Below are 15,066 nucleotides of genomic sequence, written 5' to 3'. Positions count from 1 at the left end.
ATTTTCTAGTTCCATCCATTTGCCTATGAATTTCATGAAGTCATTGTTTTTGAGAGCTGAGTAGTACTCCATTGTGTAAATGTGCTACATTTTTCTCTATCCATTCCTCTGTTGAGTGACATCTGGGTTCTTTCCAGCTTCTGACTATTATAAATAAGGCTGCTATGAACATAATGGAGCATGTGTCCTTTTTATATGCTGGAGCATCTTTTGGGTACATTCCAGGAGAGGTATAGCGGGGTCCTCAGGTAGTACTATGTCTAATTTCTGGGGAACCTCCAGACTGATTTCCAGAGTGGTTGTTCCAGCTTGCTATCCCACCAACAAAGCTATCCTCAACAGCATCTGTTGTCACCTGCTGGGAGCCAAGCCTGCTTACACACCCTCTGTCTCAAGAATGTTTCAAGAATGTCAAGCCCACTTACACCCTCTGGGACACCTAGCCAGTTGTCCATTCCTATCACTTTTACAGCCTCTGTCCCCAGCCCTCTCTTCTTATCAGTCTATATCTCCAATTTACGGTTTAAGGCTATAGGGAGGGTGGTGGCAGTGATGGATTGGTCCTGAATCCTGGGTAACCTTCTCGCCTGCTTGTTTTTATAAGCTGTTGTTTTTAATTAAAGTTTGAGAGCTTAATCAGACCATAGACTTGCTCTCTTCACACCTCCTGTCCCCCATTCTTTCGCCCCCTCCCAGGTCTCCGCTGAACCCCCACAGGTCAGGGCAGTCACCTGAGTTATTGATCTCAGCCATTCTGACTGGTGTGAGATGGAATCTCAGGGTTGTTTTGATTTGCATTTCCCTGACGACTAAGGAGGCTGAACATTTCCTTCAGTGCTTCTAAGCCATTTGATAGCCTCAGTAGAGAATTCAATGTTTAGTTCTGGACCCCATTTTTTAATAGAGTATTTGATTCAAACTTCTTGAATTCTTTGTATATATTGGATATTATTGTATTCTTAATTTTCTGTGTAAATTAAGTGCAAATGGAGCCTATCGCCTCTTCTTGGCTTTCAAGGTTTGTTTGTTTTATTGGATTTTTTTATTTATTTACATTTCAAATGTTATCCCCTTTCCCAGGTTCCCATCCATAAATCCCCTATCTCATCAACCTCCTGCTTCTTCTATGAGCTTTTTACCGCACCCATTTATCCAACCCTTCGTGGATATTAGCCCTCTATCAGATGTAGGATTGGTAAAGATCTTCTCCAAATCTGTTGGTTGCCGCTTTTTCCTATTGACAGTGTCCCTTGCCTTACAGAAGCTTTGCAATTTTATGAAATTCCATTGGTTGATTCTTGATCTTAGAGCATAACCCATTGGTGTTCTGTTCAGGAAATTTCCCCCTGTGCCCATGCGTTCAAGGCTCGTCCCCAAATTTTCTTCCAATAGTTTGAGGGTACCTGATTTTATGTGGAGGTCCTTGATCCACTTGAACTTAAGCATTGTACAGGGCAATAAGAATGGATCGATATGCATTCTTCTACATGCTGACCACCAGTTGACCCAGGACAATTTGCTGAAAGTGTTATCTTTTTCCTACTGGATGGTATTAGCTCCTTTGTGACCATAGCTGTGTAGGTTTATTTCTAGGTCTTCAGTTGTACCTGCCTGTCTCTGTACCAATACCATACAATTTTTATCACTATTACTCTGTAATACGGATTGAGCTCAGGGATGGTGATTCCCTCAGAAGTTCTCTTATTGTTGAAGATAGTTTTTGCTATCCTGGTTATTTTGTAATTCCAAATGAATTTGCAAATTACTCTATGAAGATTTGAGTTGGAATTTGGATAGAGTTTTCATTAAATCTCTTGATTGTTTTTGGCAAGATGGCCACCTTTACAATATTAATCCTGCTAAACCATGAGCATGGGAGATCTTTCCATCTTCTGAGATCTTCAATTTCTTTCTTCAGAAGTTTGAAGGTCTTGACATACAGATCTTTCATTTGCTTGCTTAGAGTCACACCAAGGTATTTTATATTATTCATGACTATTGTGAAGTGTGTCATTTCCCTAATTTCTTAATCATCCTGTTTATCATTTGAGTAGAGAAAGGCTACTGATTTGTTTGAATTAATTTTATATCTAGCCACATCGCTGGAGTTGTTTATCAGGTTTAGGTGTACTCTGGTAGAATTTTTGGGGTCACATAAATATACTATCATATCATCTGCAAAATTTTGACTTCTTCCTTTCCAATTTGTATCCCTTTAACCTCCATTTGTTGTCTGATTGTTTTGGATAGGACTTTGAATACTAATTTAAATAGGTGCGTAGAGGATGGGAAGCCTTCTCTAGTTCCTGATCTTAATGCAGTTGCTTCAAGTTTCTCTCCATTTAGTTTGATGTTGGCTACTGGTTTGCTGTTTATTGCTTTTACTATGCTTAGGTATAAGCTTTGAATATTTATCTTTCTAAGACTTTTAACATGAAGGAGTGTTGAATTTTGACAAATGTCTTCTGAACAGCTAATGAGATGATTGTGTGGGTTTTTTTTCTTTGAGTTTGTTTATATAGAGGATTACATTGATACATTTCCATATATTGAACAATTCTTGCATCCTGGGGATGAAGCCTACTTGATCATGATGGCTGATCATTTTGATATGTTCTTGAATTTGTTTGCAAGTATTTTATTGAGTATTTTTACATCTATGACCATAAGGGAAATTGTTCTGAAGTTCTCTTTGTTGGGTCTTTGTGTGCTTTAGGTGTAAGCATAATTTTGACTTCAGAGAATGAATTGGGTAGTGTTCCTTCTGTTCCTATTTTGTGGAATAGTTTGGACAGTATTATATTAGGTCTTCTATGAATGTCTGATTGAATTCTGCATCTGGTCCTGGGTTTTGTTTTGATTGGAAGATTTTTAATAACTGCTTCTGTTTCTTTAGGCATTATGGAACTGTTTAGATGGTTTATCTGATCCGGATTTAACTTTGGTACCTGATATCTGTCTAGAAAATTGTCCATTTCATTCAGATTTTCCAGTTTTGTTGAGTATAGGCTTTTGCAGTAAGATAAGTCAATTTTTTGAGTTTCCTCAGTTTCCGTTGTTATGTCTCCTTTTTCATTTCTGATTTTGTTAGTTTGGATATTGTCTCTGTGCCCTCTGCTTAGTCTGGCTAACGGTTTATCTATCTTGTTGATTTTCTCAAAAAACCAGCTCCTGGTTCTGTTGATTTTTGCATAGTTCTTTTTGTTTCTACTTAGTTGATTTCAGATCTGAGTTTGATTATTTGGGCGTATTTGCTTCTCTTTGTTCTAGTGCTTTTAAGTGGGCTATCAAGCTGCTCATGTATGCTTCCTCCAGTTTCTTTTTGGAGAGGTTTTCCTCTTAGCACTGTTTTCATTGTGTCCCATAAGTTTGGGTATGTTGTGCCTTCATTTTCATTAAATTCTAAAAAGTCTTGATTTTAAATTTGTACTACAAATCAGAACTTCCTTACAGAACTTTTTATACATATAGCTGGAATCGAATTGAAAACCAACCAGAGTACTTTTTTTTTTCCTTTCCCTTCCCCAATATTAATTCTTTACATACCTTTATGTCCAGGTAGGCTCAGTTTTCTTCTTTTCCTTGAATGTGCTGATTTCTCTCATAAGGATCACATTTTAAATATCATGCTTTAACTCCTACACATGTCCTATCTCTCGATCATTTCCTTCCTCCAAGTGACCTTACAGGACAGTAAGTTGGCCTGGTGAATATAGGTACCTGCCACCAGGCCTAACAACTGAGTTTGACCCCAGAACCCACACAGCAGAAGCAAAGAACCAACACCTGCCATCTGTTGTCAGACTTCCATGTGTGTACAGTGGCATGTGTGTACCCACACACACATAAAACACACATAAAATAAATATATGTGAAAAGAGAGAGGTTCTCACCAGCTTCCCCTACTCTGGAGCATCTGCCTCTGTGCCCCTCCCTGTTCCATGAACAGCCTATCCAAACCAGCATGGTTACTACTGTCACCATAAACTTCAAGACAGGAAAGACAAAGACCATATAACTCTCTCAATCACAGATATATCCCAGGCACCTGCCACACAAAGGGTGAGTGCTTAAAAACTGACCTAACCACTGACAGTATAGAATAGATAGACTTAGACGTCAGGGTTAAAGGGGAAGGTGGAGGCTGAGCGTGACACGTTTGTCCATTGGAAGTCCCAACATCCAGTGGAAGAGACAGGAGGAGAACAAGTCTGAAGTCAGCCTGGGCTACACAGTAAGACTTATGTTTGGAAAATAAACAAACAAAATCCACCAAAAATAAATAAATAGATAGATAGATAGATAGCTAAAAAAGTGTTTAATGTCTTTCTTTATTCTTCCCTTGACCAAGTTATCATTGTATAGCACATTGTTCAACTTCCATGTAGATGTGGGCTTTCTCTCATTTTTGTTGTTATTGAAGACCAGCCTTAGTCCATGGTGATCTGATAGGATGCATGGAATTTTTTCAGTCTTCTTGTATCTACTGTGGCCTGTTTTGTGACTGATTATATGGTTAACTTTGGAGATATATATATATATATATATATATATATATATATATATATATGTTAAAATCCACTTGGTTCATAACGTCTGTTAGTTTCACTGTGTCTCTGTTTAGTTTCTGTTTCCATGATCTGCCCATTGATGAGAGTGGGGTGTTGAAGTCTCCCACTATTATTGTGTGATGTACAATGTGTGCTTTGAGCTTTAATAAGTTTTCTTTTATAAATGTAGGTGCCCTTGCACTTGGAGCATTGATATTCAGGATTGAGAGTTCATCTTGGTAGATTTTTCCTTTGATGAATATCAAGTGTCCTTCCTTATCATTTTTGATAACTTTTGGTAGAAAGTCAATTTTATTCGATGTTAGAATGGCTGCTCTAGCTTGATTCTTTAGAATATTTGCTGGGAAAATTGTTTTCCAACCTTTTACCCTGAAGTAGTGTCTGTCTTTGTCACCGAGGTGTGTTTCCTGTATGCACCAAAATGCTGGATCTTCTTTCTGTTTCCAGTTTGTTAGTCTATGTCTTTTTATTGAGGAATTGAGTTCATTGATATTGAGAGATATTAGGGACCAATGATTGTTGTTTCCTGTTATTTTTGTTGTTAGAGGTAGAATTTTGTTTGTGTGGTTCTCTTCCTTTGGGTTTGTTGCAAGAAGATAACTTTCTTGCTTTTTCTAGGGTGTAGTTTACCTCCTTATGTTGGAGTTTTCCATCTACTATTCTTTATAGGCCTGGATTTGTAGAAAGATATTGTGTAAATTTGATTTTGTCATGGAATATCTTGGTTTCTCCTTCTATGGTAATTGAGAGTTTTGCTGGATATAGTAGCCTGGGCTGACATTTGTGTTCTCTTAAGGTCTGTATGACATCTGCCCAGAATCTTCGGGCTCTCACAGTCTCTGTTGAGAAGTCTGGTGTAATTCTGATAGGCCTGCCTTTATATGTTACTTGACCTTTTTCCTTTATCATTTTGATATTCTTTCTGTATTCTGTGCATTTGGTGTTTTGTTTATTATGTGACAGGACGAATTTTATTTCTGGTTCAATCTGTTTGGAGTTTTGTAGGCTTCTTGTATGCTCATGGGCATCTCCTTCTTTAAGTTAAGGAAGTTTTCTTCTATAATTTTGTTGAAGATGTTTACTGGCCCTTTAAGTTGAGAATCTTCACTCTCTTCTCTACCTATTATCCTTAGGTTTGATCTTCTCATCATGTCCTGGTTTTCCTGGATGTTTTAGGTTAGGAGCTTTTTGCATTTTGCATTTTGCATTTTCTTTGACCATTGTGTCAATGTTCACTATGCTATCTTCTGCCTCTGAGATTTTCTTTTCTATCTCTTGTATTCTGTTGGTGATGCTTGCATCTATGACTCCTGATCTCTTTCCTAGGTTTTCTATCTCCAGGGTTATCTCCCCTTGTGATTTCTTTATTGTTTCTATTTCCATTTTTTTTTATCCTGGATGGTTTTGTTCAGTTTCTTCACCTGCTTGGATGTGTTTTTCTGTAACTCTTTAAGGGAATCTTTTTGGTTCCTCTTTAAGGGCTTCTACCTTTTTACCTGTGTTATCCTGTATTTCTTTAAAGGGGTTATTTATGTCCTTCTTAATGTCCTCTAACATCATCATGAGTTGTGATTTTAAATCAAAATCTTGTTTTTCATATGTTGGGGCATCCAGGGCTTGCTGTGGTGTGGGAACTGGGTTCTGGTAATGACAAGCAGCTTTGGTTTCTGTTGCTTAGGTTCTTGTCCTTGCCTCTTGCCATCTGCTTATCTCTGGTGTTAGCTGGTCTTACTGTCTCTGACAATGGCTTTGCCCTCTTGTAAACCTGTGTGCCATCACTCCTGGAGACCAGCTTTTTCCCAGCAGGATCTGGGTACAGAGAGCTGTGATGCTGGGCCAACTCGGCGCAGGCAGAAATTGGAAGTATCCTGTCCCAGACTCCTTCTAGGTTCCTGTGTCCAGAGGGCTCCAGGTGCATCTGGGCCAGGATTGTGAGCAGAAATGGTGGTCTCGCCTGTGCTCTTGGGATTTTCCGCACTTTTGAGAATCCAGCTCTCTCCTCATGGGATCTGGGTACAGAGAGGTCACCCAGTCAGCTCCAGTCGCAGGCCTTCTTTGGTTTTCTTATGTGGGGCTGTTGCAAAGTGTACTCTGTTCCTTCACTTCTCACTTTCTTTCAAATGCCCATCACTGGATAGTCTCCTAGGTCACTACCTAGAGCGCTAGTTTTTTAAAGACTGTCTTCCTATTTCAAGATTAGTTCCTTCTCTCTACTAATCTCTTACAAAATTTTCACATCTGTCTTTTGCTTAATCCTTATACTGTTTTGTATTAAAGATTGTTAATTGCATAAAAATAAGAAAAAACTTAAAAGATAAGCTGGGCATGGTTTGGGGTCTTTATGTTGGAGGTTTTCCATGGAGATCTCTGCTCTGGCAGATCTTGGGTCCAAGAGAAAGGAAGAGAACTCGGGCAGGTGTTGTTCCCGCCTCCCTTTCGGCCAGGCTTAGTCAGCAGGAGACACACCAGCTGATGAGGGGGCCAGGAGGGCTTCTGGCAGCAATTTTGGGAGAGCAGATCTCTTTCCCCAAGCGGTGGTCTTACAGCTCTCATGACAAAAGCTCTCAGACAATGGAGTGATTCTTGCACACCTTTAATTCTGAACATAACCCTTAAATACAGGGGTCTCTTTTTTTTTTGGCGTGGGTGACCTCATCTACATATTCAGGGGCTGGTCCTGTCTCTATGACTGATCGCTTTTGAGCCTGCGTGACCTGTGGTCATGCCCTTACCTGTGGAGGAGAGGCTTGGGCATTGCTCTACATGACTTGGTCTGTCTCAAACCTCTCTACAGAGTTTTGTGGGGGGCTGCAGCTAGTGAGACCCTGATCTGGGAGCCTGGGAATGTACCTGCCATCCCTATTAGGATTTCTGGGTATTCAACATGTCTTGACCAGGAATCAGGGCACCTTTCACAACTAGCCACCCCACACCTGGTGGCATACATCTTTGATCCCAGCACTCTGAAAACAGAATCAGGTGGGTCTCTTGAGTTCAAGGTCATCCTGGTTTACAAAGTAATTTCCAGGACATCCAAAGCTACAAACTAAAACCTTATCTCAAAAATAGGTAGATGATAGATAGATGGATAGATAGATAGATAGATAGATAGATAGATACATACATACATACATACATACATACATGCATACATACATAGACATATAGACAGATATTAGACGAACAGCTAGGTAGATAATCTGTGTGGGGGGGTGTGAATCTGTGGTTTATTATAATTTATTTTGTCCATTTATTCACAAAGTATTCATTAAATTTTTATTTTGGTCTTTGTTCTTCATGCATTTTCACTTCACAAGTACATGAATCTAGCTTGTTCTCAGTATCATTATTTGAATATTCTGTAGACATCCAAATTATTCAATTAAAAAAATGAAGTCATTGTGTCTCCCTCCTCTGAACTTTGTCCTAGTTATTCAAGCTAGAAACTTATGAATCAATCTTGACTCCATCTACTCTCTTATTGAGAAATTACACCAATATAGATGGACCTGTCTTTGCCATCCTCTTGATCTTCCATCTGTCCATGCCAGTACATCAGTATCTGTCAATCAAACGCTCTACTGAGAAACACACAAACAAACAAGCAAGCACAACAAAAAAAAAGCCTTAATAATGTTGCTCACCACTGTACTCTCCATGCCTCTAAACTATATGTAGCAAACAAGAGGGACTCATTAAAAACTGAGTAAATAATTAATGGGTTTATTCATGATTTCACTTTATGTCCACCATAGTCTGAGTGCCTCATGCACAATTAATATGTTGAAACTGATTGCCATGTAATATGATTAAAAGACGAAGCCTGGGGGTAGTAAGTGGGAAGTTCTTATTAAGACATTAATTAACATTCTGCTTTGTTAAAGCCATATATGCTGGCTTCCTTTGCCATTGCTTACTTATGAACAAGGGGCCCTGTGGCAATCTGTCTAGTCACTCTAGAAACACCATTTCCAAGGATCTTCCCAGTCTTCTTGATCCCCACCCATGATAAAGACCATTCCACTCTGTTTCTAAGTCTGTGCATTTAGGTTCCCCGTGAGTGGAAATGGGCATCACCTTTCTACACCTTACTTCTTTTTCTACTGCATAACCTATTGCACCATCCATGTTGCCACACAGGGCAGAACGTTCTTCTCTTCTAAGCTGAGGGCGTAGCCAAAGTTTGTATATGACACTGTTTGGTAGGTAGGTTGGTTGGTTGGTTGTTTTCATTTGCTTTTTGAGACAAGGTTTCTCTGTGTAGCCCTAGCTGTCCTAGAACTCAATCTAAAGACCAGGCGGACCTTGAGTTCATCAAGATCCGCCTGCCTCTTCCTCATGAATGTGGGGATTAAGGTAGTCACCACCATCACCCAGGAATGGACATAACATTCTTTCAGCCAAAATTGCAAATGAATTCTTGGGTCCTGAATATAAACTCTTAGTAAAACATACATTAATAGTAGGGATCTACTAATTGCTTCTTCTACTCATTTACAAATAGTTCAAAACACGTAAAGTTTCAATGTGACTCTATTGAATTTTTTCTCCAATGTACTTAAATTGTTGTTATCATGAGAAAGTATAATGCAGTACATTCTATCTCTGTAATGATTTCTTTCATCAAAATATTTTTTGTCATTTTAAGAGTATATAAGCTTTAAGAAACAGTGTATTAGTTGCTGCCTGTTTAGGGGTGAAATCTAGAACCGATTTTGAAATGTGCTACATAATTTTCCAATTGCCATCTTTGAACTTTACATGTCAAGAAGTCATCAAAATGCTGTCTCTTAGCGTAAAGATCCGCATCTCTTTTTATACACACTGAGTTAATACTTGAAGTTTTCTTATGGCAGCTGGTTATAGAGTGCATGCAATAAGAAGATATATGGCTTGCTAATAAATTATACTTTGGCAGAAACTGTGGAAGGCTAGAGAATCTGAGAATTAAGACATGCAGAGACAAGCTTTTCTGATTCTTCCAATATCTGAGCAAAGGAATATCTGCTGGAAAATAAGTTCCCTCTACACGTGGATCAAGCCATAGCAGGGACACAGAGAGGCTCCTGTCTGGAAAGGAAAAAGCAAAACTTCTCACAAGTAAACTGACAGCGCCATAAACTTTCACAACTTCATACGTTCTTGCCTTCATGTGTATCTGTGTACCAAAGGTGCTAGTGCTTGAGGAGATGGTGAGCCTCCAAGTGGGTACTGGGAATCAAACCCAGGTCTTTTGCAACAACAACAAGTGTTTAGCCACTGAGCCAACTCTCCAACCACAGCCAATTATTTCTTTTCCTGGCTCTATGTGTACACCAACAACTTCTTCCTTCAGTTAATCTGTCTTTTGTCAGCCTCATTCACTATCCCCAAAATTTTATGTTAGCACCAAAGTCAACTAGCAAGGTTCACCTACCCTAGGCCAAGGGAATCCTGGGAGTTGTAGTTCTTGGAAAAATAACAAAGCCACATGGGAAATATGGTATCCACATGATTTGGCCCTTAAAAAGTCCACAATCTGTAACTCATCTCCACTAGGTGGGATTCTAGAGAGTGGACCTGATCAAAGTCCATCCTGGTCAGTACTTAGTTAAAGCTTGCTAGGAATTTGACTCAAAATTGTGGAATTCGCTTTTTTTTTTTTTTTTTTTTTTTTTTTCTCATGAATCTCAGGATTAACACTAAAGCATCATAAAGTATAATTTTTGGTTTTCTCCTTCTAGAAGAGCTTTATTGCTACATTCTCAAATCCTAAAATCTATCAATAGGCTTACAATCATGTAGACCTTTAAATCTTTGCCCTGTAAATGTCCTCTGGGTGAAATTACGTAAACAAAACAAAACAAAAACAAATCCCTCTGTTTGATATTGTATCAATTTTCTATTGCCGTGATAAAACACCACAACCGAAGAAACTTATATAAGAAGTGGTTTATGGTTCCAGAGGGATTAGGGTTCATCATGGCATACAGGTATGGTGGTAAGAGCAGGAAGCCGGGATGCATGTCTTAACTGCAAGTAGGGGTGGCATAGGAGAAAGGAGGAAAGAGCATGTGCCACAGCCCACTCTCAGCCACACACTTCTTTCCACAGGACCACACCTCCTAAATCTCCCTTATATAGCCACCATCTGAAGGCCAAGTGTTCAAATTCATGAGCCTATGTGGGACATTCTCGATCAACGCACATGGATACATCACCATCATACTTTGATGGATAAGGCTAAACAAAGTCCAAGTGTCAAGTGAAAACAAGGTCTGTTTTGTACAGGTGACATTAGCAGACACAGGAGGCTTCTTTAGGAATACAGATCATCAAGGAACAAGCCTCCAAATGGCCGTGCTCACAGTGCTGCCTTACAGCTTGGCTTGATTAAGTGGCCAGTGCTTGCATTTCTGATGCTTGACCCCTCTTTCACACCATCAAATATCCTATGTCTACTTTCATCTGTATATTTTCTACATGTAAAATATCCTTTAGACACAATCCTAGATGCATAAGAAATGGGACGTATCATATATATATATACATATATATGTATATATATATTCAATTTTCAACTCACTATTTTAAGCAAATTAACTCTCTGAGCGTTTTACAAGGGTATAGCGAGAATGTCTTTCCTTTTAGCTCTATGTAGAACTTCCTTTTGTCTAAAAGGGAAGATTTTATAACAATAGATAATGTTGACTCTTTTTACACAATTTTTTTTTTGCTTTACAAGGTTACGATTTCAAACACTAATTATTCCCTTTTGAAAAGAGCTTTTTGGCAGTGAGGGACAGAAGCAAAATCCAAGTGTCAAGTGTCTTGAGACTAGAAAGATGACTCAGCAGTTAAAGTGCTGGGAGCTGTTACAGAGGATTCAAATTTAACTCCCAGAACCTACTTAGTAGCTCACAACCATCTGTTACTCCAGTTTTCGTGGATATGATGCTCTCATTTGGTCTCTGTGGACACTAGGCACATTCATGGTTTATCGACATATATGCAAGAAAAACACCTATATACATAAAAAACAACAGTTTAAAGATCAAACACTAAGCGCTGACTTATAGGTGATTCAACTAGACTTCCCAGAGACATAGCAACAGCTCATGTCATCACCTGCCACCATTACCTCTGCCAGGTGCGGGTGATGCACCCAGTGGCATAGAAAAAGGAGTCTTTGCCACCCCAGCTCTCTTTCTTTCTCTTTCTCTCTGCTCTCACATGTTCCTGCCCAAGTTTCTGTTCTCTGTCCGTCTCCCCTTCACTACCTCCATGGCTTTGCTCCCATTTGTCTGCCTCTGCCCTTTCTCCAGGTCCTCGTTCCTCTCCATTTTCCACATATAAATTGTCTCATGGCATGATTGCTCAGGGGAACACCTTGGCACGGGCCTGCCAGGTACTCCCTTGCCCCTGCCCACTGCCACATTATATTTCATAACATTGGTGTGATATTATATTTCATACCAGTAAGAGGTTACCAAACACAGATTTTGAACAGCAACTGCACAATCTAAGTGAGTTCAGTGGGATTTGGTAATGATTTGCAAGTCCTGTTAGACTATGAGTCAGTAGGACTTACTAGGTAGCGAGTTGTGGCAAACGGTATTAATGAATGGCTTTTGTATAGGAAGTACCCATAAGCATTCTAATTGCTAATAAAATTAAGCTTTGGAGCAGTAAGGCGATAACAGAAACCACACTGCACTTTCTTTCAACTTTGCAACTATTTATCTGATTGTATGTTGGCATGTATGATACATGCATGCCATGTGTGTGCTTTGGAAGTCTTGAAGGCTGTCACGTCTCTTGGAATCGAAGTTACAGGTGAATTTTAAGTCACCAGACAGGATCTTGAGAGAAGCAAGTGCTCTTACCACTGAGCTACCTTTCCAGCCTCAACTTTCTACACTCCAAGCAATAAAATACTTGTAAAATAGCTACTTCACACTACAACCCTTTCTAAAATACTATAATTTTCAATTAACACAGAGCCATTTTGCTTCCAATAGAGCAAGTACTGTGAAAGCCACTCCTTTTTGAGGATCTGAATCCTCTACCTGTTGGAGGGTACTGTGGTTCCCAATCTTTCCACCATGTCCTTCCCTCCTGGGAATTTAGGTCTCCAGAAGCAGTCATTGAACATCTCACAAACTTCCATAAAACTTGCTGTGCTTTGGAACAAACACCACTCTGGAAGAAACTCCGTTTTCTGGATACATCTGTATACTACACCAGCATTAACTTTTAAATCCACTAGCTTTGTGATCCAACTTAAAAATAACAGCATGGAGACCTTTTGAATAAAGCAAGCCTGCAGTACAAGCTGTGGAAATCAACTAACTGGGTCACACTCAGTGTCTGCATTCTGTAAATGTAGAACAGGGAAGTGGATCATGCTTTGTGTTCCCTGGGCTCAGCAAAGCTTTGAGATGTGTGAGCTGCTGCTGGCTCTGCAGAAGGTCAGGATTTCATCTGTCAGCTTCCGCTTTCAGGGTAAATGAAAGCTTGCTTCTTCCGTTTTCCCCTCCCCCCACTTGATGATGTGGAGCCCTGTGGAGCAATTTCCAGGAGAAACATCTTTAGCTAGACCATTACCCAGGAGCCACCTCAGAATTCCTTTCTACCTACCAAACATGTCTTGAGAAAAGAAATCCATTTAATCCCTTTTTAATGTGCCCCAGTATGTTTTCCCAAATGGGAGATTTTCTCAAATGTGGCATTCATACCAGTCTGCATGGTTTTACGTGGCATGTGGCATGAGTAAATCAAACAGGGAACCTTGCTATTTTGCCAGTCTGATTTAACAGGACCATTTTTTATGCCCCAGGAGCAGAAAGAGTAAATACAGACAAGAAGACCAAGGAACTTCGAAACCAGCCCAACTAAATCTCATTTTCATTCACACAGACAACCATGCTCATCTGAAAAACTCTGAGTTCAATTATATTTCATGCTTTCAGAGATTTCATTAGAGACTCTTGAGGACAAGGATTACTCTGTGCCTACCGAAAGAAATATTTGTGGTTAGCATAAGCCAACAAGATCGAGATCATTTCTCCCACTCCCAATCACTGCACCACCTATTCAGAACCCAGAGAGCATGTTTGGGCCAATACTAGACATAATTGTGTGTTCCATAGGAAACTAGAATGTCTGGACTTAATTAGAGACAGTCTATAGTATTGGTTTTCAATCTAAGCATCACAAGGGATGTGAGCCAGTTTTGAGTCCCGTAGGATAATTGACTTAACCACTGTTCATTCTAAGAGAAACCTGATTTAGAGAGGTTTGCTTTGACTAGATTTCACCAAAATCTGTTCCCCTTTCACCGACATCCTATAACTTGGTGGCTTTGATGCTACAGTATTTGTGTTGCTAGAGCTTATCACTCTGTACGTACATTCTGGTTACCTGATGCACAGAGCTGAGGAAGAAGAAATGCTCACTTCCAAAGCCAGTCAGTAGTTTCCAGTGGTATAAGAAATAGGGGCAATTCTCTGGAACTTAAAAGCCAGCTCTCAAGCTTCAGTTTACACAAAGAAAGTCATCACTGAATGTGGGTCTAATTACTGCCAGTACAACTATATAGAAGTCTATGGGTTCTGGTGAGTAAACAGACCTCTTTCAAGTCAAGAACAAATAAACAAAACCCTCGGCAAACAAAGGAAATTTTGGACAGGAGATAAACAAGCAAAGCCAGGCTTGGTCCATATACCTTTAATCCAGCATTCTGGAGGCAAAGGAAAGTAGACCTCTGTGAGTTCAAGGCCAACCTGATCTGCAAAGAGAATTCCAGACCACCAGGGCTACATAATGTAGTGTATCTCAGATGAACAACAAAACAAAACTTACATCTAAAACTACCCTACAGGCTAAAAAGAAAGAAGAATTTATTTGGTCAAAGGGAATAAAATAAAAATCCAGAGATAGTCTACATAAGACATGCCCTTATCTCTGCTATACTGTACATTAGCCTTAAGAAAGTGGGAATCACAGATATAGAGAACACTAGAAACGCTGTCCTCTAAGAACCAAGAGCTCTAGATTTAGATAGTAACATGGTAATGCAATATACTTGATAATAGAATATATTTTTTCCATTGACTAAGCAAACATCTCAAAGAGAATATAATGTGTTCAGCTCTGCCTTGCAACACAAAAATGCTTACTCAGTACACTATAAAGATTCTTCTTACAGTACTATCCCTGAAGTGTTCCAGTGCCTGCTCTCTGCTTTAGCTCCATTACCACATACGTGTAAGTGGGTTTGTCATTTATGTGTTGAAATCTCATTTCTTTTTGTATTGTTTTTAGTTCCACATCTAACGCTAAATCTAAACTCAAGTTTGAATCCTATCCCAGATAATCAATACCTACGTAAGGCCCACTTTTTACATTTATGGGATTCTGTTTCCCTCCTCATGAATTGTGATAATATTTTTCTAAAAGGATTACCATGAACATTAAGTAAAACAGTGCTCATAAAGCATTTTAAGTGCATGCA

The sequence above is a fragment of the Rattus rattus genome, chromosome 2 (genome assembly GCF_011064425.1).
Source record: "Rattus rattus isolate New Zealand chromosome 2, Rrattus_CSIRO_v1, whole genome shotgun sequence".
Lineage (NCBI taxonomy): Eukaryota > Metazoa > Chordata > Mammalia > Rodentia > Muridae > Rattus > Rattus rattus.
This window is presented reverse-complemented; position numbering follows the sequence as displayed.